The sequence below is a fragment of the Coregonus lavaretus genome, assembly GCF_964263955.1.
Source record: "Coregonus lavaretus genome assembly, chromosome: 10".
Lineage (NCBI taxonomy): Eukaryota > Metazoa > Chordata > Actinopteri > Salmoniformes > Salmonidae > Coregonus > Coregonus lavaretus.
In genome coordinates, this window is record NC_139997.1 from 41632850 (window position 1) to 41655837 (window position 22988).

General features: G+C 43.4%; 1 pseudogene across 1 annotated transcript; it reads right to left on the reverse strand.

Annotated features, from left to right (window-relative positions):
* Window positions 1-498: 498 nt before the first annotated feature.
* On the reverse strand, window positions 499-21402 carry LOC311136339 (peroxisomal sarcosine oxidase-like; annotated as a pseudogene). The gene is made up of 8 exons: window positions 21325-21402; window positions 15863-16079; window positions 15470-15768; window positions 15129-15371; window positions 14519-14656; window positions 13989-14139; window positions 6018-6093; window positions 499-619 (listed from the first exon to the last, which is right to left on the reverse strand). The product of its transcript is annotated as a peroxisomal sarcosine oxidase-like (transcript).
* Between the last annotated feature and the right edge of the window lie 1586 nt (window positions 21403-22988).

Sequence of the window (22988 nt, forward strand, 5' to 3'; positions counted from 1 at the left end):
TATGAAATGCTGGCCTTATAACTTGCAAGGATGAAATTTCCACATAAGGAAAAATTGTCTAAAGCAATTGCTAGGCTATGTTTATTTACAATCCCCTTCCCCAAACAGATTACCAATTTACCTAGCTCTTATCAATAGCTCATATCAATTTATCAATTACAGCGAATGGAGATTCTATCGAAAAAAATAAAGTAGATTCTTTTTCCACTTGGAACCGGCAGGTTCGCGTGACCTTATTCATGGTTTCCTTGCGTCTAAAGGTGGTGGAATTATAAGGGAATTAAGTAATGTTCGAAAACGGTGTATCTGTAGACACACCTCTGCCACACCTTCATTTATTTGATCTCCACCCCAAATGAATAGTAGGTGAATAGCATGCTATTCTCATGCTTAAGTTCAAGGTCAGAATACGCATAGAGAGAAAAGTGCATAAAAATGAATTACTTTCCATTTACGCACACTTAACTTGGGTCGGAATTCCCCCCTTTGTGATTAGTTCTATAAAGAGGATTTGGGGTTGGACTGGAACCGCTGGATTTTGAAAGGTGAGAGGTCATCTGTCCAAGGCTCAGCTCACACAGCATCTTCCCAACGACTGGGCCAAACTTGAAACCATGACCTGGGGAAATAAAGAGTTCAGTGACCTTATGTCAGTCCAAAATGTGCATATACAGTAATAGTGTCTAAAGAAAAATCTGTGTAGAATTAAGAGTAAATATTTTACGAACAAAAGGCTCTACAGAATGAGAACATTATGGAGGATGTGGGAGACCTTGAATTGCTTAATAACTATAATCAGGTAATAGTATTTTTTCACACTTCACCTCATTCAATTTCTTCACTCTTTTCTGTCTCTCACTTTTCTATAAGAATAGCTGTTCAAGCAGATAAGAGGACAGAGGCGTTTGGAAGGTGAGGGGAGGAGAGGAGAGGACCACTGAAAGGGTGATTGTGCTGTCCCCAAAATACATTAATCTTATTGAGGTGAGAGGAGGCAGACCTAAGGGAACAGGTCCCGGCCATGACAGGCATACAGTGTCACACAGAGATAGGGAAGGAGGGATAGAGGGTACAACAAGAGAATGAGAGAGGATACGCAATAGGGCTAGCAGAATCTATTTTGTCTGATCCTGACGGATTCATTACTATTCAGGCCTGCAGTCAGTGATGTTAGATAAACAGTTCATTCAGAAAGTATTCAGTCACCTTCACTTTTAACACATTTTGTTACATTACAGCCCTATTCTAAAATGGATTAAATAAATAAAAATACTCAATCTATACACAATACCCCATAATGACAAAGTGAAAACAGGTTTTTATTTATTTTTCCAAATCTATTATAAATTTAAAATAAAAAACTGAAATACCTTATTTACATAAGTATTCAGATCCTTTGCAATGAGATTTGAAATTGAGCTCAGGTGCATCCTGTTTCCATTGATCATTTTACAACTTGATTGGACATGAATTGGAAAGGCACACACCTGTCTATATAAGGTCCCAAAATTGACAGTGCATGTCAGAGCAAAAACCAAGCCATGAGGTCGAAGGAATTGTCCGTAGAGCTCAGAGACAGGATTGTGTCGAGTCACAGATCTGGGGAAGGGTACCAAAAATGTTTTGCAGCATTGAAGGTCCCCAAGAACACAGTGGCCTCCATCATTCTTAAATGGAAGAAGTTTGGAACCACCAAGACTCTTCCTAGTGCTACCCGCCCGGCCAAACTGAGCAATCGGGAGAGAAGGGCGCCGTGTAGCTCACTCACTAACTGTAAGTCACTCTGGATAAGAGCGTCTGCTAAAATGACTAAAATGTAAAAATGTAAATGTCAGGGAGGTGACCAAGGACCCAATGGTCACTCTGACAGAGCTCCAGAGTTCCTCTGTGGCGATGGGAGAACCTTCCAGAAGGACAACCATCTCTGCAGCACTCCACCAATCAGGTCTTTATGCTAGAGTGGCCAGACGGAAGTTGCTCCTCAGTAAAAGGCACATGACAGCCCGCTTGGAGTTTGCCAAAAGGCACCTAAAGGACTCTCAGACCATGAGAAACAAGATTCTCTAGTCTGATGAAACCAAGATTGAACTCTTTGGCCTGAATGCCAAACGTCACATCTGGAAGAAACCTGGCACCATCCCTACGGTGAAGCGTGGTGGTGGCAGCATCATGCTGTGGGGATGTTTTTCAGCGGCAGGTACTGGGAGACTAGTCAGGATTGAGGGAAAGATTAACAAAGAAAAGTACAGAGAGATCCTTGATGAAAACCTGCTCCAGAGCGCTCAGGACCTCAGACTGGGGCGAAGGTTCACCTTCCAATAGGACAACAACCCTAAGCACACAGCCAAGACAACACAGGAGTGTCTTCGGGACATGTCATTGAGTGGCTCAGCAATGACTGAATGTCATTGAGTGGCTCAGCAAGAGCCGGACTTCAACCCGATCTAACATCCCTGGAGAGACCTGAAAATAGCTCTGCAGCGACACTGCCCATCCAACCTGACAGAGCTTGAGAGGATCTACAGAGAAGAATGGGAGAAACTCCCCAAATACAGGTGTGCCAAGCTTGTAGCGTCATACCCAAGAAGACTTGAGGCTGTAATTGCTGCCAAAGGTGCTTCAACAAAGTACTGAGTTAAGGGTCTGAATACTTATGTAAATGTAATATTTCATTATTAATTTTTTGACATTTGCAAACATTTCTAAAAACATGTTTTTGCTTTGTCATTATGGAGTATTGTGTGTAGATTGATGAGGGGAAAAAAACAATTTAATCCATTGTAGAATAAGGCTGTAACGTAACAAAATGTGGAAGAAGTCAAGGGGTCTGGATACTTTCCGAATGCACTGTAAGGTAGCACACAACCCAATAATTCCTTCCTGGAATTTTGCCCTACTATATCTTTCTCATTTCTCATTGCAAACCAGTATAATATATTTCATACTTTGTAAGTACAGTGTGGTAGAATGTTTCAAATCAGATTAATTAGATAACATGAACCTAGCATGTAAACCTTTTAGATGAATAAAGGGTCGTTCCACCTCAAAAAGCACAAGAAAGAGGATTTCGACACCCACCATCTCAGATTGTTCTGAAATCGTTTCTGTAGTTAGTAACAGATACGATTAGCATTCCTTAAACATTATTTTGCTGAAATATAATTTGATCTATGAGACATTAAGCTAATTGATTGCACAAGGGAGAAAGAACATCAGCAGGGAATAGTATGGAGAATAGTATGGGAATAGTACAGAGAAGCAATACTCCAAGCTGGAGCTTCATACTACTTGTCAAACAGAGAACTGATACTGGTTGTTGGGGTGGGATTGGCATGGGGTGTGGGGGGTCCGTGGGTGGCTTTTGACAATATTTTGGGATTCCACATGTCTTACTCTTTGGTAGGAAGAAGTTTCGTACAAATCAGATGTTGGGTACTATATTTATTGAATATTATCTGAATCCTATAAATTAAAATGGCCAGTTTGGGTGCAATCAATTAGCTTAAAGGGATACTTTGGGATTTAGGCAATGAGGTCCTTTATCTACTTCCCCAGAGTCAGATAACCTTGTGTATAAAAACGTTATGTCTCTCTGTGCAGTTTAAAGGAAGTTGCTAACTAGCGCTAGCTGATACCCGTAGACTTCCAGTCATTGTGCTAACGCTAGTTAACATTGGCTCTTGAAACTACCTCTAACTTCCTTCATACTAGATACAGAGACATAAAATGGTTACATGTAAGACAATGCATCGCAAGATGAATAGCTTTGTCACCACGCCAGGACTGTGGCATAGCTTGGTGGAGTTCCAAACCCCCAAGTTGTACGGGTCGGAGCTATACATTGATTAAAGGCCCAGTGCAGTCAAAAGCGTGATTATTCTGTGTTTTATATATATTTCCACACTATGATGTTGGAATAATACTATGAAATTGTGAAAATGATGGTAATGCCCTTTTAGTGTAAGAGCTGTTTTGAAAAGACCACCTGAAATTTCAGCATGTTTTGGTGGGATGGAGTTTTGGCCTGCCTGGTGATATCAACAGGTGATAAAATGAGATAATAGACCAATAAGAAAGAGAGTTCCAAACCTCTCTGCCAATAACAGCTGGTTTTCAGTTTTCCCCTACCCACTCAGACCACTCGCAGACAGTCCTAGCAAAATTATTGCTTGAGAAATTGCTCTTTGATAAAAAGCTGTTTTTGTTTATTCTTGACCATTTTAATTGAAAACAATCACTGAACAGATGGAAGACATTCTGGGGGGGGCTATTGTAGCTGGAAACTACGCCTATGTAGATATTCCATAAAAAATCAGCACAGAGGCCCATTATCAGCAACCATCAGTCCTGTGTTCCAATGGCAATTTGTGTTTGCTAATCCAAGTTTATCATTTTAAAAGGCTAACTGATCATTAGAAAACCATTTTGCAATTATGTTAGCACAGCTGAAAACTGTTGTGCTGATTAAAGAGGCAATAAAACTGGCCTTCTTGAGACTATTTGAGTATCTGGAGCATCAGCAATTGTGGGTTCAATTACAGGCTCAAAATGGCCAGAAACAAATAACTTTCTTCTGAAACGCATCAGTCTATTCTTGTTCTGAGAAATGAAGGTTATTCCATGTGAGGAATTGCCAAGAAACTGAAGATCTCGTACAACGCTGTGTACTACTCCCTTCACAGAACAGCGCAAACTGGCTCTAACCAGAATAGAAAGAGGAGTGGGAGGCCCCGGTGCACAACTGAGCAAGACGACAAATACATTAGTGTCTAGTTTGAGAAACAGACGCCTCACAGGTCCTCAACTGGCAGCTTCATTAAATAGTACCCACAAAACACCAGTCTCAACGTCAACAGCGAAGAGGCGACTCTGGGATGCTGACCTTCTAGGCAGAGTTGCAAAGAAAAGCCATATCTCAGACTGGCCAATAAAAAGAAAAGATTAAGATGGGCAAAAGAACACAGACACTGGACTGAGGAAGATTGGAAAAAAGTGTAATGGACAGACTAATCGAAGTTTGAGGTGTTCGGATCACAAAGAAGAACATTTGTGAGACGCAGACCAAATGCAAAGATGTTGGAGGAGTGCTTGATGCCATCTGTCAAGGATGGTGGAGGCAATGTGAAGGTCTGGGGGTGCTTTGGTGGTGGTGAAGTGGGAGATTTGTACAGGGTAAAAGGGATCTTGAAGAAGGAAGGCTATCACTCCATTTTGCAACGCCATGCCATACCCTGTGGACGGCGCTTGATTGGAGCCAATTAACTCCTACAACAGGACAATGACCCAAAGCACAGCTCCAAACTATGCAATAACTATTTAGGGAAGAAGCAGTCAGCTGGTATTCTGTCTATAATGGAGTGGCCAGCAGTCACTGGATCTCAACCCTATCGAGCTGTTGTGGGAGCAGCTTGAACGAATGGTATGTAAGAATTGCCCCTCAAGCCAATCCAACTTGTGGGAGGTGCTCCAGGAAGAATGGGGTGACATCTCTTCAGATTACCTCAACAAATTGACAACTAGAATGCCAAAGTTCTTCAAGGCTGTAATTGCTGCAAATTGAGGATTCTTTGACAAAAGCAAAGTTTGAAGGACACAATTATTATTTATATTAAAAAGCATTATGTCTAACCTTGTCAATGACTACATTTCCTATGCATTTTGCTATATTTCCTATTCAAACTCATTTCATGTATGGACAAGGACATTTCTAAGTGACCCCAAACTTTTCAACGGTAGTGTATGTGTGTGTGTGTGTATATGTATATATATATGTATGTATACACACACACACACACACATATAGTCAATGGGCTTTCAGATTGGATTATTACACTGTGCCATTATCCAAAGGGACGCTGCCAGGCTACAAAACTGGCTTTCAGCAGGGTGGCCATTTGGCTGTAGGTTTTGATATGGTCTCTCAGTGCTGGAATGTGCAAATATATATTGTGGAGGGATGTAAGAACACAGTACCATGACCATGAGAGGTGAATAGATAGGGACTCCTGTAAACATACCTAAGAATCCTGCTCCAATGACGATGTTGCCGTGGTGAGGGTGGCGATCTAGAACAAAGTGATGGTCTGGTGTAACCTGCAGGCAATCAGAGAGCAAGCATACTCCTGTTAAAGTCTCCTTACCTTACAGTGCATTTATCTTCATTTTATTTACAAGCGTAAATCAATAAAATGATGAGTCAATAGCTAGGTTTCCATCCAATTGGCGACAAATTTTCACGTGAATATTATAAAATACGCATAAAAACAATATTCATATTTTCCCACCAGAGATGTGTTTCCATCAGATTTACTTGTTGCGGGTAAAATGCTGTGCGTGATGACATGCTTCTGCGGTTAAATTTCCATGTCCTGAACCCCCCCCCCCCCCCCCCCCAGTTTACTGTCAAATTTCTTGTTTCCATCAGGCCTGTCCTGACATTATTTATCTGACTTATACAGTACTTTACTCCAGAGGTGGCACCACATGCGCCACAGGTTCGAAAGTGGTGTGGCAAAATTTGTACGTGTCTTTTCTGAGGCCTGGAGTTTTTCCTGATCTTATGACCTGGTCAGGTAAAACTCTTGGTCCTATTCGTAGGCTATGACAGGGTCCAACATTAGCTTTTTTGGCCAAAAGTCTACTGGCTCGAACAGCATTTCTACTGCACTGGACATGGTGTAGTTTTTAAATGCATTGTGGTCATGCAGGACCTACAGCCCTCATTCAACTCTGAACCTTGAAGCCAGTTCCACTGCTTTTTTTCATTGTTCAAATCAAATTGCATTTGTCACATGCGCCGAATACAACAGGTGTAGATCTTACTGTGAAATGCTTACAGTGGCTTGCGAAAGTATTCACCCCCCTTGGCATTTTTCCTATTTTGTTGCCTTACAACCTGGAATTAAAATGGATTTTGGGGGGGTTTGTATCATTTGATTTACACAACATGCCTACCATTTTGAAGATGCAAAATATTTTTTCTTGTGAAACAAACAAGAAATAATACAAAAAAACAGAACTTGAGCGTGCATAACTATTCACTCCCACAAAGTCAATACTTTGTAGAGCCACCTTTAGCAGCAATTACAGCTGCATGTCTCTTGGGAATATGTCTCTATAAGCTTGGCACATGTAGCCACTGGGATTTATGCCCATTCTTCAAGACAAAACTGCTCCAGCTCCTTCAAGTTAGATGGGTTCCGCTGGTGTACAGCAATCTTTAAGTCATACCACAGATTCTCAATTGGATTGAGGTCTGGGCTTTGACTAGGCCATTCCATTACATTTAAATGTTTCCCCTTAAACCACTTGAGTGTTGCTTTAGCAATATGCTTAGGGTCATTGTCCTGCTGGAAGGTGAACTGCCGTCCCAGTCTCAAATCTCTGGAAGACTGAAACAGGTTTCCCTCAAGAATTTCCCTGTATTTAGCGCCATCCATCATTCCTTCAAATCTGACCAGTTTCCCAGTCCCTGCCGATGGAAAACATCCCCACAGCATGATGTTGCCACCACCATGCTTCACTGTGGGGATGGTGTTCTCGGGGTGATGAGAGGTGTTGGGTTTGTGCCAGACATAGCGTTTTCCTTGATGTCCAAAAAGCTCAATTTTAGTCTCATCTGACCAGAGTACCTTCTTCCATATGTTTGGGGAGTCTCCCACATGCCTTTTGGCGAACACCAAACATGTTTGCCTATTTATTTCTTTAAGCAATGGTTATTTTCTGGCCACTCTTCCGTGAAGCCCAGCTCTGTGGAGTGTATGGCTTAAAGTGGTCCTATGGACAGATCCTCCAATCTCCGCTGTGGAGCTTTGCAGCTCCTTCAGGATTATCTTTGGTATTTTTGTTGCCTCTCTGATTAATGCCCTCCTTGCCTGGTCCGTGAGTTTTGGTGGGCGGCCCTCTCTTGGCAGGTTTGTTGTGGTGCCATATTCTTTCAATTTTTTAATAATGGATTTAATGGTGCTCCGTGGGATGTTCAAAGTTTCAGATATTTTTTTATAACCCAACCCTGATCTGTACTTCTCCACAACTTTGTCCTGGACCTGTTTGGAGAGCTCCTTGGTCTTCATGGTGCCGCTTGCTTGGTGGTACTTGCTTAGTGGTGTTGCAGACTCTGGGGCCTTTCAGAACAGGTGTATATATACTGAGATCATGTGACACCTAGATTGCACACAGGTGGACTTTATTTAAATAATTATGTGACTTCTTAAGGTAATTGGTTGCACCAGATCTTATTTAGGGGCTTCATAGCAAAGGGGGTGAATACATATGCTCGCACCACTTTTCCATAATTTATTTTTTAGAATTTTTTGAAACAAGTTATTTTTTTCATTTCACTTCACCAATTTCGACTATTTTGTGTATGTCCATTACATGAAATCCAAATAAAAATCAATTTAAATTACAGGTTGTAATGCAACAAAATAGGAAAAACTCCCAGGGGGATGAATACTTTTGCAAGGCACTGTACTTACAAGCCCTTAACCAACAATGCAGTTCAAGAAATAGCGTTAAGAAAATATTTACTAAATAAACTAAAGTAGAAAATAAAATAAAATAAAAAATAACACAATACAATAACAATAACGATAACGAGGCTATATACAGGGGGTACCGGTACAGAGTCAATGTGCGGGGGTACAGGTTAGTCAAGGTAATTTGTACACCTAGTCCCGTGTAGCTCAGTTGGTAGAGCATGGCGTTTGCAACGCCAGGGTTGTGGGTTCGATTCCCACGGGGGTCCAGTATGAAAAAAAATTATGTATGCACTCTGGATAAGAGCATCTGCTAAATGACTAAAATGTAAAAATATGTAGGTAGGGGTAAAGTGACTATGCATAGATGTTCCCCTCTAATCAGGGACTGATTTAGACCTGGGGCACCAGGTGGGTGCAATTAATTATCAGGTAGAACAGAAAACCAATAGGCTCTGGACCTTGTAGGGTAAGAGTTGAATACCCCTGGCCTGACTTCTGGCCTATAGGTTAACATGCCTTCTCTCTACACTGAGTATACCAAACAATAAGAACACCTGCTCTTTCCATGACATAGACTGACCAGGTGAATCCAGGTGAAAGCCATGATCCCTTATTGATGTAATTTGTTAAATCCACTTCAATCAGTGTAGATGAAGAGGAGGAGACAGGTTAAAGAAGGATTTTTAAGCCTTGAGACATTGTTTATGTGTGCCATTCAAAGGGTAAATGGGCAAGACAAAAGATGCCTTTGAACGGGGTATGGTAGTAGGTGCCAGGCGCACCAGTCTGTGTCAAGAACTGCAACGCTGCTGGGTTTTTCACACTCAACAGTTTCCCATGTGTATCAAGAATGGTCCACCACCCAAAGGACAGCCAGCCAACTTGACACAACTGTGGGAAGTCAACATGGGGGGGGGGGGGGGGTGTTGCTAATTTTTGGTATACTCAGTTTATATAGGCTATATTTTGGTTTTTATGATATCTACAGTGAGGGGAAAAAAGTATTTGATCCCCTGCTGATTTTGTATGTTTGCCCACTGACCAAGAAATGATCAGTCTATAATTTTAATGGTAGGTTTATTTGAACAGTGAGAGACAGAATAACAACAACAAAATGTTATAAATTGATTTGCATTTTCATGAGGGAAATAAGTATTTGACCCCTCTGCAAAACATGACTTAGTACTTGGTGGCAAAACCCTTGTTGGCAATAACAGAGGTCAGACGTTTCTTGTAGTTGGCCACCAGGTTTGCACACATCTCAGGAGGGATTTTGTCCCACTCTTCTTTGCAGATCTTCTCCAAGTCATTAACGTTTCGAGGCTGATGTTTGGCAACTCAAACCTTCAGCTCCCTCCACAGATTTTCTATGGGATGAAGGTCTGGAGACTGGCTAGGCCACTCCAGGACCTTAATGTGCTTCTTCTTGAGCCACTGCTTTGTTGCCTTGGCCGTGTGTTTTGGGTCATTGTCATGCTGGAATACCCATCCACGACCCATTTTCAATGCCCTGGCTCAGGGAAGAAGGTTCTCACCCAAGATTTGACGGTACATGGCCCCGTCCATCGTCCCTTTGATGCGGTGAAGTTGTCCTGTCCCCTTAGCAGAAAAACACCCCCAAAGCATAATGTTTCCACCTCCATGTTTGACGGTGGGGATGGTGTTCTTGGGGTCATAGGCAGCATTCCTCCTCCTCCAAACACGGCAAGTTGAGTTGATGCCAAAGAGCTCCATTTTAGTCTCATCTGACCACAACACTCACCCAGTTCTCCTCTGAATCATTCAGATGTTCATTGGCAAACTTCAGACGGGCATGTATATGTGCTTTCTTGAGCAGGGGGACCTTGTGGGCGCTGCAGGATTTCAGTCCTTCACAGCGTAGTGTGTTACCAATTGTTTTCTTGGTGACTATGGTCACAGCTGCCTTGAGATCATTGACAAGATCCTCCCATGTAGTTCTGGGCTGATTCCTCACCATTCTCATGATCATTGCAATTCCACGAGGTGAGATCTTGCATGGAGCCCCAGGCCGAGGGAGATTGACAGTTCTTTTGTGTTTCTTCCATTTGCGAATAATCGCACCAACTGTTGTCACCTTCTCACCAAGCTGCTTGGTGATGGTCTTGTAGCCCATTCCAGCCTTGTGTAGGTCTACAATCTTGTCCCTGACATCCTTGGAGAGCTCTTTGGTCTTGACCATGGTGGAGAATTTGGAATCTGATTGATTGATTGCTTCTGTGGACAGGTGTCTTTTATACAGGTAACAAACTGAGATTAGGAGCACTCCCTTTAAGAGTGTGCTCCTAATCTCAGCTCGTTACCTGTATAAAAGACACCTGGGAGCCAGAAATCTTTCTGATTGAGAGTGGGTCAAATACTTATTTCCCTCATTTAAAATGCAAATAAATTTATAACATTTTTGACATGTGTTTTTCTGGATTTTGTTGTTGTTATTCTGTCTCTCACTGTTCAAATAAATCTACCATTAAAAGTATAGACTGATCATTTCTTTGTCAGTGGGCAAACGTACAAAATCAGCAGGGGATCAAATACTTTTCCCCCTCACTGTATTAAAAAGCTGTTTAATAACTGAACAAAAATAAACTTAACATGTCTCATTTTCAAAGATTTTACTGAGTTACAGTTCATATAAGGAAATCAGTCAATTAATTAGGCCCTAATCTATGGATTACACATGACTGGGAATACAGATATGCATCTGTTAGTCACAGATACCTTAATAAAAAGGTAGGGGCGTGGATCAGAAAACCAGTCAGTATCTGGTGTGACCACCATTTGCCTCATGCAGCGCGACACATCTCCTTCGCATAGAGTTGATCAGGCAGGAACTGGAACACGCTGTCGTACACATCGATCCAGAGCATCCCAAACTTGCTCAATAGGTGAAATGTCTGGTGAGTATGCAGGCCATGGAAGAACTGGGACATTTTCGGCTTCCAGGAATTGTGTACAGATCCTTGCGTCACATGAGGTGATGGCAGCAGATGAATGGCACGACAATGGGCCTCAAGATCTCGTCACGGTATCTCTGTGCATTCAAATTGCCATCGATAAAATGCAATTGTGTTTGCTTATATCTGCCCATACCATAACCCCACCGCCACCATGGGGCACTCTGTTCTCAACGTTGACATCAGCAAACCGCTCACTCACACATCTGCCATTTGCATTTGCCCGGCACAGTTGAAACCGGAATTCATCCGTGAAGAGCACACTTCTCCAGCGTGCCAGTGGCCATCGAAGGTGAACATTTGCCAACTGATGTCAGTTATGACGGCGAACTGCAGTCAGGCCAAGACCCTGGTGAGGACGACGAGCACGCAGATGAGCTTCGCTGAGATGGTCTCTGAAAGTTTGTGCAGAAATTCTTCGGTTGTGCAAACCCACAGTTTCATCAGCTGTCCGGGTGGCTGGTCTCAGACGATCCCGTAGGTGATGAAGCCTGATGTGGAGGTCCTGGGCTGGCGTGGTTACACCTGGTCTGTAGTTTTGAGGCCGGTTGGATGTACTGCCAAATTCTCAAAAATGACGTTGGAGGCGGTTTATGCAACAGCTCTGGTGGACATTCCTGCAGTGAGCATGCCAATTGAACACTCCCCTCAAAACTTGAGACATCTGTGGTATTGTGTTGTGTTACAAAATTGTACATTTTAGAGTGGCCTTTTAGTTTCCCAGCACAAGGTGCACCTGTGTAATGATCATTCTGTTTAATAAGCTTCTTGATATGCCACACCTGTCAGGTGGATTAACTATATATTGGCAAAGGAGAAAGGCTGACTAACAGGGATGTAAACAAATTTGAGAGAATTAAGCTTTTTGTGCGTGTGGACAATTTCTGGGATCTTTTACTTCAGCTCATGAAACATGGGACCAACACTTTACATGTTGTGCTTATATTTTTGTTCATTATAATTTAGCATTGGATTAATTGCATAAATGTTTGTTTCTAAAGTATGTCATTTAGATAAAAAATGTTACGTCTCAATATAGGACACTGCCTCTTTAAGACAATTGTGTTCCAAAAGCAATATTGAGGGGATTCGATTAATCTGTCTCGAGCGCACAGGTAGGCGTGTTTTGCACCTGGTGGAAGTTTTGGAACCGGGCTGCCTCCCAGGCATGAGCCATGTGTCTGCTCAATTAGTAGGATTCTGTGTTTTCACATGCAAAAGTGATTGCTTTTGATAAAAACGCTTTACATATATGGAATTTTTTTGGAAAATAGATGTTTTATGTTTCTGGACGTTGCACCATGCTGCCTTGTTAACAACATGACCGAGCGGCACAGATTACTGTTTGATTAGAGAAGGGTGATCCTTTTACCCTTTCACGTCACGAGCCATAGACCGGTGCCCCGTGGCTCAGCATATTCTAATCGGCCCTCTGACCTGGCTACAGTAGCCTAGGCTAGCCAAGACAAATGCTAAAGTGCATTTTCTTTGCTTTCTTTTTGCAGAGTATCAACAGTAGCCAGCATATTGCTAGTATGTTAACTATTCAAGGTTTACTTTTGTAAATCACTTTCCTTAAAATAAATAAGCTCAGTGAGTAGATTGATGGGCACTTATTTTTTCTCAGGACATCTCACGTGTGCTGTGTGACCGTACATGTAGCCATCTACTTCTGTACTGCTCGAGAATTTGTGACTTACAGGAGCATAGTGTTCCTTGATTAATGGCCAATCATATTGCTCAAATACAAATAGCACGACTTTTCTGCATGTAGTCTTCAATGGTTTTCAATGGTAGGCTGCAACAGAGCAGGTAAATAATATACTGGAATGCAAAAATATGCTGAGAAGTTACTGGGCCAGTCGGTGCTTTTGCTTTGAAAGTGGTGTGAAGTGCTAGGAAAAATGCTGTCTCGCCACATGTTTTCCGGAGGCTCTGCTTTACTTGCATAAAAAGGTTGGCTGGAAACCTGGTTATTGTTGAAACTATAGCTGTGGGAAGTAGGGGTGCTGAGTGTGCTGCACCACCTCTTTTTTTCTCACGAAAGTAGTGCAATGGGCCTTTACAAGTCCTGAATTTGCGGACTGATATAGCCGTCTGTAGCGCGGGCAAAAACAAAATTCCACCGCACGCCCCCAAACATCTTCCCGCGGCTATAGTTGAAGCACATTGTTAAACCACTACTGAAAATGTGTCCCTCAGTGTTCTCTCTTCAATAATGTTGTTTAGAGTCTCTCAGAGTTTGCCACATGCTCTCATCCTAATTATATGAATCCAAACTGGATTGTTGAACGCAACTTGTGTTTCACACTCAATTGAGTCACTCAACAGAACATTGCTGTTAGAATTAACATATTCAACAGTTGTTGTTGATAGCCTCTCTCTGCGTTCTGAAAATAGCCATTACTAATGATAGTGATGGTTTAGTCAGACAGCAACATCTCTAGTTAGATTAGTGAGGATTAATCCATCTAGTGAATTGGTTAGTTCATTTTAGCTGTGGTTAACTGTAGTACAGAGACAGCAGTAGTCTGACTATGTACAGGCTGCTCTCCACCAGGGCTGGTTCTGGCTCCAGTCCAGGGAGGTAGAGGGACACAAACTGGGACAAGAGGTGGATATCCGTCCTGTCCGTCTGTCTGTCCCACTCCTTGTGTTTCATCTCACTGCCCCATGTGGTAGCAGTTCTGAGGAACACAACGCCAATAGCACCATTGAATTAATAAACAGCATAAAGCTATTTTTAAATACCTGTGCATCCTTGGAGATTTTTCTCCAATGAAAATGACTTGCTTTTAGGTGATAACAAGGGTCATTCACACTCTCTACAATAGTGTGCTTAAAGAGGAAAGACTTTACCCTCAAAGCCCTCAAATAGTGTCCTCTGTGTATTCACGCCTCACAATAGGGATCTGATTACAGTGGGAAGGAGTGTTGCTGTAGCCTTTCCCCTCCATAGGACAGCAGTCATTTTGTCCAGGGAAATGGCACTCTAATAGTTGCTGCACTATTCAGTGTTAGTAAGTGATACTTTCTGTATCCAGGGCGTGTCTCAGTGTTCCTCACCTTCATCAGGCCTGGGTACTCATTGGAGGGAAGGCCATAGAAGTGGTACTGCGCTCCCTCCACTCCCATCTGGACGAAGCAGGGGAAGTGGCTGCTGATGCCATATGTGCCCGGGGCAGACACATTTAACAGACCTTCCTCAGAGGGAACACACTCTCCCTATACAGCTTCCTCTGGAGTTAGTTGTGCTGCAGTTAGTTGGTATTTCTACAGCTTTCTATAGCTTGTCTGGTAGTCTTTCTATAGTCTTGTATTCCATAGTTTACATTCATGTAGTCAACCTCTCTGTATGTTCAAGCCCTTGTGACTCTAATTGTCTCATGTTTTCCCTAGACTAAGGGTCTGCTCTCCTGCAGTAAGACCTGGGAGATGTGATTATAAATCCTCTTAGTTACAGAAATATAGAAAGTGTTTTCAATCATGGCCCTGCTGAGGGTAAGGGAGAACAAGTAGAGTTATTTATTCTGGAGACGGACCGTCCAGCTCCCCCAGAGCATGTTACTGCCCTGTGTCTGACTATGCAGTGTATGTCATTACACCAAGAGGTCTGAACCTCTCTGCAGGGTCATTAGGTGTTGAACAAAGGTTGCTTCAGGGGCCCTTCCTGTACCTGTGCTGCCCTGAGTGCCCGGTCTGCATACAGGACCCCAGCTGTGGTGTCTATGAGGGCCCCCTCCCCTGCCAGCAGGTTGACCTGGGGGAGCCTCTGGCTGAACTCCACTGGTTCCAGGGTCTCTGTGGGAAACTGGTTCCTCTCTTTGACTGAACTCCTCTGGTCCCAGGGTCTCTGTGGGAACCTGGTTCCTCTCCAGGGTGCTCCTGAACTCCCCCAGAGCATGTTACTGCCCTGTGTCTGACTATGCAGTGTATGTCATTACACCAAGAGGTCTGAACCTCTCTGCAGGGTCATTAGGTGTTGAACAAAGGTTGCTTCAGGGGCCCTTCCTGTACCTGTGCTGCCCTGAGTGCCCGGTCTGCATACAGGACCCCAGCTGTGGTGTCTATGAGGGCCCCCTCCCCTGCCAGCAGGTTGACCTGGGGGAGCCTCTGGCTGAACTCCACTGGTTCCATGGTCTCTGTGGGAAACTGGTTCCTCTCTTTGACTGAACTCCTCTGGTCCCAGGGTCTCTGTGGAAACCTGGTTCCTCTCTCTGGCTGAACTCCTCTGGTCCCAGGGTCTCTGTGGGAACCTGGTTCCTCTCCAGGGTGCTCCTGAACTCCCCCAGAGCATGTTACTGCCCTGTGTCTGACTATGCAGTGTATGTCATTACACCAAGAGGTCTGAACCTCTCTGCAGGGTCATTAGGTGTTGAACAAAGGTTGCTTCAGGGGCCCTTCCTGTACCTGTGCTGCCCTGAGGGCCCGGTCTGCATACAGGACCCCAGCTGTGGTGTCTATGAGGGCCCCCTCCCCTGCCAGCAGGTTGACCTGGGGGAGCCTCTGGCTGAACTCCACTGGTTCCAGGGTCTCTGTGGGAACCTGGTTCCTCTATTTGGCTGAACTCCTCTGGTCCCAGGGTCTCTGTGGGAAACTGGTTCCTCTCCAGGGTGCTCCTGAACTCCTGAAGTCCACATCATCCTCAGGGCCCTTCACCAGGATACCAGTACACCTGGGAGTGGGATGGGAAGAAACAAATGAAGTCCTCAAGTGTGTAGATGTTTGTGTATCATCAAGAGAAAATGTTTACTGTTACCTGAGGCAGTTATTAAAGCATCCTGCTTACAGTGCCTAGTAAAAATAATGACATGGCATAAATGCTTATTGCACTTTTGGCTCTGACGGAACTATTAATTTCCAATCAATACCATTATTACTGCACTGGCCAAATTGCTCAATCTCTTATTTCTGACAAGTTTGTGTTTTATGCAAGTTTGTTACAAGTGCAGACAGTACAGTATATCATGCATCTCAGTGTACTGTATGGAGAGGGCCTTGTTGTGCAGTTGGGCCACCCAGGGTGGCTGGGCTGCAGGCCTCTGAGAGGCTGCCTCTAATTGAATGGTCTGGGTGATGGATGGTCTCCGGTGCGATGTATGACTGCTGTTTTCTCTGGTGCACCCGGTGCGATTGGCCCTCTGTGATGCATGTGCAGCGCCCCGGCCAGGAGACTGCTCCATTCATCAGCCCCTCTCCTCCCCCTGACCCCTGCTCCACTGGGTGGGTGTAAATATGATCTGCGGCCCACCTGGCCCTGAGTGATGGGCACTGTGTCCGGGGGCTGACAGAGGGCACCCAGCCAAGCTGGCTCAGCTAGACTCAGCCAGGCCTCAGCCCCCGCAGGCAAAGCACTCATCCATCCTCCTCACTGAAGGATCCATTAGGCCGGTGAAATACAATCCAGGAACCTGGTATCGCTCACCAAGATTTACACAGCCCCCCCACCTCTATCTTTCATTGTCTCAATGGTTTTTAAAGTTAAAGGTCAAGGACATCCCTGCAGTAAGGCCCACGCCTCAGCCCTTATATCATCCTGCATATGCCTTAAACTGCACTGAGAGGGATTCATGCTGGGGTTCAAATGCAGGATGGAAATCAGTTGACCCGCTATAGTCTATTAAATCAAACTGCATATTTCACTGTTTTTCTTGCCAGTTTTGTAGTGTGTCATTTCACAGTTCTTTCCCCCTCAGACAATAATCCCTCCCACTCTAACATAACCTCACCAGATCCCTGTGATAGGTCAGTGAGCTGGAAAGGTGTCCTATCAGCTTTGGTTTGTGTGTTGCTAAGTCTAGTCCAGTGAGAACCGCCTCACGGTGACATGAGTGAACTTTCTCCTGTCATATCTACTCATGTCAATAAACACAGAGTAAAAAATAGGCTCAGTTCAGGGCACTCTGTGGGAACCTGGTTCCTCTCTCTGGCTGAACTTCTCTGGTCCCAGGGTCTCTGTGGAAACCTGGTTCCTCTCTCTGGCTGAACTCCTCTGGTCCCAGGGTCTCTGTGGGAACCTGGTTCCTCTCCAGGGTGCTCCTGAACTGCTGGAAGTCCAAATCCTGCCTACAGTGCCTAGTAAAAATAATGACATGGCATAAATGCTCATTGCACTTTTGGCTCTGACTGAACTATTCATTTCCTATCAATACAACTATTATTGCACTGGCCAAATTCCTCAATCTCTTATTTCTGACATGAGTGAACTCTCTCCAGTCATATCTACTCATGTAAATAAACAGGCTCAGTTCAGGGCCCTGGCATAACAGTATAATGAGGAACAGGCTTTCCTTCTTCATAATTTCCTACATTAAGATGAAGTAGCAGCAGTGTACCTGAATAGTGTGACATTAGCCCCGGCCTCCAGTTTTGCTCAGAGCTGGTAGCACTCCTCCATCATGTGGGTGTATTCCTGTTCATAAGCCTTCCGGATGATCCTGGTCTGACCATAGGAACAGTGGGGCAGGAGCATAGAATTAGGAATTAGAATACTAGAATGGACATTAACCTTCTTGTGATTGGATAAAGGTACACCATTTTGGTCAGGGAGTTGGTCAACCATGGTTTACCATGGTAAGATATTGTGTAAGATATTGTGTCAAATAATGAATTTGAAGAATTTATCTGCGCTGTATGTCACGACTTCCTCCGAAGCTGCCTCCCCTCTTTGTTTGGGCAGGCTTCGGCATTCGTCGTCACCGGCCTTCTAGCCACTGCCGCTCCATATCTCATTATTCCATTTGTCTTGTCTTGTCAATTACACACACCTGGTTCATATTCCCCTCATTAGTACATGTATAAATGTTCCCTCTGCCCCCTTGTCCTTGTGGGTGATTGTTTCATGTGAGATGAGTGTAGCTCGGTGGAGCTACCTGTACTTTGTATTGCCGGGGTATATTTTCCCGTGTGCCTGTATTTGTTACAGTGCGCCTGTTTTGCGCACTGGACTGTTGATGCTATCTAGCGTAACTGTGTACTACGGAATAAACTCTGTATTCTGTGATTTACCCTCCTGCGCCTGATTCCTTCAAATCACACTCTCACACTGTATGTTTGTTAGCTAGCTAGCCAGCCAGTTTTAGAGGAATAATTCTATAAATTTTTTCAAATGAACTGCCAATATGGCAACATTGCATTCAAACAATGCAGTCAATACACAGCCATACACTGGCTAAAATCTGTTGATGATAGGACTTAGATAAGTTGTAAATGCAACAATTACTGATATTGTATCATATAATAGCACTTTCCAAGAAAACTAAAATTGAGACATTTATGGTCTGTTAACATATATTTTAGAGGCTATTTATACAGACAATGGGTATACAACCTGTATAAACTGTATTTATAATTCTGACAATATTTTAGGTTGACAATAATTATATAACACAATGTCTAATATATTACATGCCATACTTGTATTGTCCTGCATAAGTAAAATCTGGATTATGCCTCTACTGCCATTCATTCCAATTAGACTGGTTTGGATTTCTCCCTGACCAATATGACTGCCATTTTCACCCAATTCTGGAACTTTGAGGGTTTATTACATATCCCCTCTAGTAATTTAATAGTATCTCTATGGGCAGGAGGAACTGGAGAATGACACTATAATGTCAATTTGGCTCTATATTACAGTACAGTGGGGAAAAAAAGTATTTAGTCAGCCACCAATTGTGCAAGTTCTCCCACTTAAAAAGATGAGAGGCCTGTCATTTTCATCATAGGTACACGTCAACTATGACAGACAAATTGAGAAAAAAAATCCAGAAAATGACATTGTAGGATTTTTAATGAATTTATTTGCAAATTATGGTGGAAAATAAGTATTTGGTCACCTACAAACAAGCAAGATTTCTGGCTCTCACAGACCTGTAACTTCTTCTTTAAGAGGCTCCTCTTGTCCTCCACTCGTTACCTGTATTAATGGCACCTGTTTGAACTTGTTATCAGTATAAAAGACACCTGTCCACAACCTCAAACAGTCACACTCCAAACTCCACTATGGCCAAGACCAAAGAGCTGTCAAAGGACACCAGAAACAAAATTGTAGACCTGCACCAGGCTGGGAAGACTGAATCTGCAATAGGTAAGCAGCTTGGTTTGAAGAAATCAACTGCGGGAGCAATTATTAGGAAATGGAAGACATACAAGACCACTGATAATCTCCCTCGATCTGGGGCTCCACGCAAGATCTCACCCCGTGGGTTCAAAATGATCACAAGAACGATGAGCAAAAATCCCAGAACCACACGGGGGGACCTAGCGAATGACCTGCAGAGAGCTGGGACCAAAGTAACAAAGCCTACCATCAGTAACACACTACGCCGCCAGGGACTCAAATCCTGCAGTGCCAGACGTGTCCCCCTGCTTAAGCCAGTACATGTCCAGGCCCGTCTGAAGTTTGCTAGAGTGCATTTGGATGATCCAGAAGAGGATTGGGAGAATGTCATATGGTCAGATGAAACCAAAATAGAACTTTTTGGTAAAAACTCAACTCGTCGTGTTTGGAGGACAAAGAATGCTGAGTTGCATCCAAAGAACACCATACCTACTGTGAAGCATGAGGGTGGAAACATCATGCTTTGGGGCTGTTTTTCTGCAAAGGGACCAGGACGACTGATCCGTGTAAAGGAAAGAATGAATGGGGCCATGTATCGTGAGATTTTGAGTGAAAACCTCCTTCCATCAGCAAGGGCATTGAAGATGAAACGTGGCTGGGTCTTTCAGCATGACAATGATCCTAAACACACCGCCCGGGCAACGAAGGAGTGGCTTCGTAAGAAGCATTTCAAGGTCCTGGAGTGGCCTAGCCAGTCTCCAGATCTCAACCCCATAGAAAATCTTTGGAGGGAGTTGAAAGTCCGTGTTGCCCAGCGACAGCCCCAAAACATCACTGCTCTAGAGGAGATCTGCATGGAGGAATGGGCCAAAATACCAGCAACAGTGTGTGAAAACCTTGTGAAGACTTCAGAAAACGTTTGACCTGTGTCATTGCCAACAAAGGGTATATAACAAAGTATTGAGAAACTTTTGTTATTGACCAAATACTTATTTCCACCATAATTAGCAAATAAATTCATTAAAAATCCTACAATGTGATTTTCTGGAAAAAAAAATCTCATTTTGTCTGTCATAGTTGACGTGTACCTATGAAGAAAATTACAGGCCTCTCTCATCTTTTTAAGTGGGAGAACTTGCACAATTGGTGGCTGACTAAATACTTTTTTCCCCCACTGTATATGGTTCCTATTGTTGTCTGTTGTACTCAATGGCCAGTGATGAGGAAAAGGTATCACTAGTAAACTGATATTGTTTTGTAGCTTTGTGCGTATCCTGCAACGTTAAATCATTTTATACTTACTGCATGTTACTGTCAGTTGAGCAATGTCAGATGTGTACACACTACAATGAGTTGAAATATTAGACCATAGACAATAAGAATACAATTCAATAAACCATTTTAATTGTAACTAATTAAATTAGTGTGAAATTAATGTGGCATGTTATTGTCTTGCAAATTATCCATTATTATGAGGCACAGATTGTTTTATTTAACACATCTGTCCACCTTCTGCCATCTGCAGCTAAGGGTTGGCTGTTATTTTAAGAGAACATTCCGATTGGCTATCCATTCAAATAGCAACATTGATCAATTATTTTTTCCATCAGTTGCAGAAAGTATTGATAGCTGCTGCCTTACAAACAACTTGTGTTATACTGTATGTGGGTTTCTCTTTTATCGCTATCCAACCTGTAGTCTTGTTCCAATTGTAGGCTAAATACACTAGTTTACTTGTAGAAACACTCAGGGCCCAAATGTACAGCTACAAGACTGGACTCATTGGGTGGATAATGAGTTAGTTACAGACCTGCTCCAGCAAAATAGTTATCTTGTTGTTTTTAGCCAGGTGATACGCGGTGAAGGAGCCTTGGATCCCTGCTCCTATAACATTTTACATTTTACATTTTTAGTCATTTAGCAGACGCTCTTATCCAGAGCGACTTACAGTTAGTGAGTGCATACATTATTATTTTTTCATACTGGCCCCCCGTGGGAATCGAACCCACAACCCTGCCGTTGCAAACGCCATGCTCTACCAATTGAGCTACATAACGATTCAGTTGTAATCCTGCTGAGCTGACATTGTCTCTGATACCTGGTAGTGGTGGTACAACACAGTGGTGGTACAACACAGCACTGTAATGAGTGTTTACCTCTCTACTCGTCGGAGTCGTGGGGCGAGGTTGTGTCTCTCTCTGGCGGGAGGTAAGCTTGGCTTATATGGTGTTGAGTAAAGCATAAACCATGTATTTAGATTGTAGTTAGGTATTGTAGGTAGTTTATCTAGGTAGTTATCGTAGGTCATTATTGTAGTTAAGTGTTGTATTCGGCTGAGTCCGGTGAAGCACGAGGCTAGCTAACCCACTACCTGGACTAGCTAGCGGGTAGCTACTGGTAACTATTAGCAACTGTGGATAGTTGTTTCCAATGTTATTTCACGCTTAAGAGTACCTGTAATTATGCCAGCTAGCTGCCTACCATTCAGCTGTTTTTCTAACCTCATTATCTGAAGCGTTAACGTTAGGTAGTTAGTAGCTACTGTACTCGAAATGTAGCTAGCTTGTTGCTACCTGGATAGCTAACTAAACAATAGCTGGAATGACCTAGCGAACAGACGCAAACTGGCTGAATTGATTCAGTGGCTAGCTTTGCACTTAACTGGCTAACAGTAGCTACTAAGGGTAAGTTATAACCTACATTTGTGTTTTGTTTTTACATACTGGTAACCAGAGTCGTTCAAGGGAATTCGGGACATGGGTGACTAGTTAACGTTAGCTTGGCTCTCTCTGTGTGTTCGTGCCGTGGGAGGAGGGGTTTTTTGTTGGCAGAGAGCAATGGCTAGCTAGTATGCTAACTATTCTAGCTAACTAACTGTCAAAACTAACCCAAAACTTTACACAACGTTAGACACGGACACGAATGATCTGCTTGGCGTGTTAACACACTGGTGGTTTGTTGTAACCGAGTATTCGTGCTAAACCGTGTTATTGGAGGCTGGCATGCTAGTTGGCTATGGCGTCATAGGATTCGGTGCCCTGGACGGTTTTCACGGAAGAATACTGTACCAAGTTAGCTAGCTGAATAAACTAAGTTAGTCTATTCCTAGAAAACATTGAACCGCTGTAGTTTCCAACAATTATAATTTCTAAAGTGGAAGTTGGGAGTGTTTCAGTGAAACGTAAGTGAGGGAGGCCCCGCTCTCTCGCTTTCCCAGATGTTTAGTTCATTTCATTCCGATCTCCTTTGCATTATTGTAGCCATTTTCTGTAGCCTGTCAACTATGTGTCTGTCTATCCCTGTTCTCTCCTCACCACACAGGCTATACAAACGCCTCACACCGCGTGGCTGCTGCCACTCTAACCTGGTGGTCCTGCACGCACGACCCACGTGGAGTTCCAGGTCTCCGGCAGTCTCTGGAACTGCCGTTCTGCGGCCAACAAGGCAGAGTTCATCTCAGCCTATGCTACCCTC